The following is a 4,807-nucleotide window of genomic DNA, read 5'->3' as shown; positions in this document are numbered from 1 at the left end:
ACGCGCTGCAACTGCGTCTTTCAAGAAAAAATTATCAAATGCTGCAGACATCATTCATATCTGTCAACACGGCCTTGGAGGACGAGTCAGCACCAAAAAATATACTGTCTTGAACCTAATGTGCAGGACTCATGGAAACCGCCACATCCAGCCCATCTTAATTTTGATATAGTTGGATCTGTGAACTCGCAGGGGAATGCAACTTATGCAGGAGATTTTAGGCTTCCAACAGCATGTGGGGAGAGGAACATCTACTGAAGCTGAGCTGGAGGGTATTAAAACTGGGATTCGGCTGTGTCAAGTACAGAGTTTTGAGAAAGTCATGATTCATACTTACTCGCCAGAGGGATTGCATCTGATTATGAGGGAATGTGCTCCTAGCCACCCTCTCATGCCAATTATCTATCAGATACGCACCTACCTTTGCCAACTTAAGGAGGTTGAATTCATTTTCACAGGCAGGGAATCGATTAGTCTGCTGACTTAATGGCAAGGAATACGCATACTGAGATGCAAGGCATTAGGATACTTACTTCCTGTCAGGAGGTGAAAGATGACCCGTCGGAGAACACAATTATCTTCCGATGAGACAAGACCTCAATTTTTGGAAGTCTCTCTCCTGCAGAGAGGCTCACAGATTCAGTTTTTCCAAATTTCATAGTATATTATAAAATATAAATAGAGGATTTACATACTTCTGATTGGATTTTTTTTTTTTTTTTTTTTTTTTTTACATTGTGGTGGGCAGCTGCTATCTTTCTCGAGTTCTCGAATTAGTCGTTCCAACATCTTCTTGTACATGGGCATGTATGATCATTGATCATTGATTTACAAAGTCTGAGCTTGCTGTACAACTCTCTGCGTGTTTCATATAAACAGACACGTTCCTCAACAGGATCATCAGAATTTGAGTTCGAATCTTCCTCACAAGCTACAGACACGATATGTGTGATTCTCCCAGGAGGATAAAAGCGATGGCTATCGGAGTAGCTCGATGATGTGCTTGAGTTGCTGCATTCAGCAGCATCAACAAGAAGCTGATTCTCTTCCTCTATGATCTCCTTAGCTGCAGCAGCTTCTTCTTCAGCTTCCTGGGCAATGGTCAGAGTATAATCCGGCTTCTGAAGTTCCTTCTCCAGCTCACACCACAATTGGCCTTGAGTAATGTCGTCTACGGTGCAAGTGGTACCACCTTGATTACTGGGAACGAGTTGCTCCTCTTCATCTGTGTCATCGTGGTGGCTCGATGCTCTACTTGAGTAACAGAGTTCATCTGTATCCAGCATAGGCTCAGTCTCCATCACTTCAGTCAGAACAGATTCACTTCTCAACTCAGATGTTAGAGAAGCACCAACCAAGTTCCTGTTGCGGAGTTAGATGAAGAGTCAACATTTCGGCGGCGTGCGGCCATGCAAGACGACCATGTTGATAAAGATGATCTAGTTCTGACAACAGCTTCAGCAACACTTTGTGCACTCTTCATCACAACCTGCAAAAACAGCAGAATCTCAGTTAAATATGCACTTTATGTATGAGTTCCTACACAAAATGATCATATACAGAAAACTAGCTATTTTGTCAAGGACAATAATAGTATATACTATTTATACCCTCCTGTATTAGATCAGATGATACATATACTCAGACCTATTACTAAACAACAGTTAGGTCTGGTGAAATGAGCTCATGCAAACAAAATAGCACAGAACACCATGCAATAAACACTATATATTGTACAAAAAGTAAATCAGAGTTTGAAGCTACCTGAGTGCCACTGGTTACTGGCCGCAGAATAGCGCCTGCACCAGCTACCCTAGCTCTTGCACTGGATATTGAAGGTATGTGTGATCCAAGTGCAGTTGCAGAGCGATAGACAATTCAGGACCTTTGTACGCTGAACCTGATCCCGCAGATCATTCAACCAAGATGATGCAGTTATCTGATGACCAGTAACAGGTGTGAGCACTATGCATCAAATTTTAAGAAAATTAAGATTTAATGTTTTTCAGTAGACAGAGTTAAAGCACCTCCGCACGAAGATCATCAACAGAGGAAGCTGAGAAGCTAGGCACCAAATCAGAGCCATTTATGATAGTTGTGATAAAGTGTTTCCCTGATTCTGCTAACTCCCATGTCATACAGGCAGCTGCAAAAATCAATCAAGGTCATTTTGGCAAGTACCGGAGATAATTTAACATGTAAAGATGGCAGCATGGCTAGTTGTACATCATACCAGGGGCAAATGTGACACAGGAAATTGAAGATAATTCTTTTTGTTCTCTCAGAATATATGTCAACAGTGCTGCAGTGCCACCACCAAGAGAGTGCCCAACAATCTAACGAAAATTCAAAAACAACTTTTTGGTGAACATGTTCTTAAAAGCAGGTAATGACTGAAAGGACAAAGTAAAAAAGAAAATTGTGGCATCTATAGAGTAAAACAACAAATCGGATGGGAGTAAAATACCTTAAATTGAAGTCAGGAAATTCACCAATGGCCTTGAGCAGAGTCGGAGTGCAGAGCTTTGCAATCCAACGAGCTGCAGCTACCATACCACAGTGTGCATATCCTAAAACCAAGTTGCTGATTCTACCATCATTTAAAACTGAATGATGGAAGGGCACCACTGCACCAGTTGCAGCCGTCAGTGTGTCTTTAATACTATGAGTACCTCGGATCAGAAGCAGAAAACATTTCGATTTATCGTCACGTACAATTGTGAAAGCAGGTCTCAGAAGCTGCATTTAAATCCCGTGACATTAAATCAATCAATCATCTGTTAAAAAAGAGGATAAGAATGGAAAACGAACTGACACAGTTAAGTAGCTAATATAACGATCTAAGTTGGGCAAGAAAATGTCCTAAAAAGAACAAGAAATGCACAGTGCATTTTTTTTAAATATCGACCACCGTCTGAAACAGACACCACCTCTAATTCAGGATTTTTATCCGTGTCTTTCCCGAGACGATATTTGGCAGGATATAGAGCCCTCATGCAATGATAAAACAAATACATGAATCACTCACTAATATTTTAACATCTAGTCAGAAAGTAGAGGTTGAGCCCACAGTGTTGTCATCCCTCGGTTTACTTTTTTCAAACGGACATATCTAACAGTATTTGAAATAGGGTAAACCTAACCTTCTCTAGTAAAATACTGGAGTAATTTCTTTTTAGTTGGATCCCACGTGTTATATATGGGCAAGTGGAAATCGCTGTTTCGACTAGAAAACATTGGATTGAGTTTTGGTGCTCCAAAAGTATCAGTTGCCTTAGTTCGAATGCCACAGGCGGCATTACTGTCGACACGTAAAACAGGGGGTCCTTTTCAGAATACCTAACTACGATACAACGGGGATCATAGTTTGGCTCCTCTAATCTGAACCCTACATCTTCCCCTAATACAACACATGTCCTGATACAAGAAAGTTACGCATTCTATGAACGTTAACTCATTTACTGAAATCTAGGTACACAGATGAGGCGGAGGATGCAAATCACTAGCTACCATAATACTAATTTCAAGGAAGCTGCTATTTTAATCTGGCTTACTCTTCTCTAATCCCATCCCAAAAAGGGGGAAAACAAGAAGATGATGATGATGATGATGAATAAATAGATAGACAACAGTACAGCGTACCCCTGCTTTCGGCTTCTGCAGAAGAACATCGTCTAAGGAGAATCCGGCAGACTCCAGAAACACCGGAAATGGTTTCTTTGAGAAAAGCATACACATTGTCAACAACCTCAAAAGATCATGCAACTCCTCTATAATTTCGGAGCCTTCAAGCTGAACACAGTCACTTCTCGCATATACACTTGCAGCTCGTAAATTACCCTGGAAGCATCTCATACCAATTAAAATCTTAAATGATAAAGAGAACATAATCAATTTGGTACTCAGACTTCAAGATTCAGCTTCATATTCAATTTTGAATCTGGCATAATGAAGTGAAAAGCAAGTACACTTCCTTCCCAAATAAGAGCGAACAGAAATTGGATTCAGCAGACGCACCTGTTTGCGCATAAAGTAATTAATGCCGAAAGCCAAGTCGCCGATGGGCCATTTACCCAAAGTCTCCGAATAGGTGAACCTCAATGTTTCTGATAACATGATAACCGATTCCAACAGAGTCGCCGGAGGCTGAGCTGGCCTTCGAGCAAACCTCCTCCTCCATAGCGATCTGCTGGATTTCGATAAATCCCCGTCAAGAACCTCGTCGTCTTCAGCCTTCCTCGCCAGTCTCCTACTCAATACGTAGTAAAGCATCACCGCCGCTCCGGCTGCCGTCACCATCGTACACCTACCGCCATGGAATCAGTTCCGGATTAATGAGAAGACACTACCAAGCCAGAATCCAGGAAAACAGATTCCAATCATAATCAGAAATCACCCTGAGTGCTTTGCAAGAATCGAATAGTATCACCAAAATAAAAATTGCTTGATCGTGAAGGAGATGCGAGCAAGGAAACACAAATCTTGTGAGGGGGAAAACCGTGTGAACAAAATCAAAGAAACAGAAGAAAGATTTCGAAGGCGTTCTGGTGGGAGTGCTTCTTATTTATGAGCATACCGGAAACATCATATTAGGATGCCCGCAAAGGGACAGTGAAACATCATACACATACCGGTTTCGTTTTACAAATATAAACTTTTAAAAATACATTTTATTCAATAAAAAATGTTTAAAAGTAAATAATAATAAATAATTTTAAAATAAATTTTTATTATAAATTATTACTTTTCTCACTTTATTGTATATGATAAAATATTAAATCACTTCAAAAGAAATATCTTGTACAAA

The 4,807-nt window shown here is 40.5% G+C and overlaps 1 pseudogene; it reads right to left on the bottom strand.

The window, feature by feature from the left end:
* Window positions 1–539: 539 nt before the first annotated feature.
* On the bottom strand, window positions 540–4,588 carry LOC129292393 (uncharacterized; annotated as a pseudogene).
* Between the last annotated feature and the right edge of the window lie 219 nt (window positions 4,589–4,807).

The sequence above is a fragment of the Prosopis cineraria genome, unplaced genomic scaffold, assembly GCF_029017545.1.
Source record: "Prosopis cineraria cultivar Desert tree isolate PC_DT_omini unplaced genomic scaffold, ASM2901754v1 PC14, whole genome shotgun sequence".
NCBI lineage: Eukaryota > Viridiplantae > Streptophyta > Magnoliopsida > Fabales > Fabaceae > Prosopis > Prosopis cineraria.
This window is presented reverse-complemented; position numbering and strand designations above follow the sequence as displayed.